Below are 964 nucleotides of genomic sequence, written 5' to 3' on the forward strand. Positions count from 1 at the left end.
GTTCCTTGAGGCTAAGCTGTTAGAGGGTAGTTTAATTCTACTTTCCCATTATCATGTCAGAACTCTAATCTTCTAAAGTGGAGTTGAATGTAAGAAACACTTTCCCTGCAACTCTTGGCCCTCTGTTTATATTGTAAGTACTGAGCAGCCTTGCAGTACAAAACTCCTCAGTTTCATGTCCAATGTTATCTCATTTTATTGTGTTAAGTAATTTGCTAAGCAAAAGAGAAGGCAGAAGTCCTCCCCATCCCTTGAAAGCCCTGTATCAATTACCTTTTCCATGCTTGTCGGTATAGCCATGAGATCTGGCTTTATTTTTTAAACAGGGGGCAAAAAGAGAGTTCTAGGGAGTTCAGAATGTAAGAGCTGGCTTTTCTGATTTGTGCTCAGTAAATTGAATAGAGTTAGTAATGCTGCTTTGACTTCCATCCTAGCAAAGATGATTTTGATCTTGCTGAATGCTTACTGTTAATTAATCGTGTGACTGTGATTGGATTCTTGGCAATTGCTAAAGCAGAGAAGGAAAAGAAGACCAAAAAATTGAAGACCATAGAGAAAGTGTGAGTCACAATCCTTTTAAGAGGGAGGGGGGAACCAGTACAGAAATAAACCTTCCATTTTACACTTCATTTAGTATAACTGCTTATCTTTCCTACCTAGCAAAGCAATGGTGGGAGAAAATAGATATACCTGTGTACTATATACATTCATTTACTTTTGAGGTTTGCAAGCAAATTATCAGTTGTAGTTTGTAGCAGTTAGGTTTGTGGGTAATAGAGTATATGTTATGGTAGCACACTGAAGAATCTAGTTGGGAGCTACAAAGAATGGATATTTTACCCTGGTGTTTGTCTTTAGTAGTGTTCTTTTTCATCATAATGGGATATGGTTATAAATATACATGAGTGATATATGTTACTTCTGAATCTGTCTTAACATTAGGCTTCTAAAAAGTGACTCTTTC

Source organism: Acanthisitta chloris, unplaced genomic scaffold, assembly GCF_000695815.1.
Source record: "Acanthisitta chloris isolate BGI_N310 unplaced genomic scaffold, ASM69581v1 scaffold27941, whole genome shotgun sequence".
Taxonomy (NCBI): Eukaryota; Metazoa; Chordata; class Aves; order Passeriformes; family Acanthisittidae; genus Acanthisitta; species Acanthisitta chloris.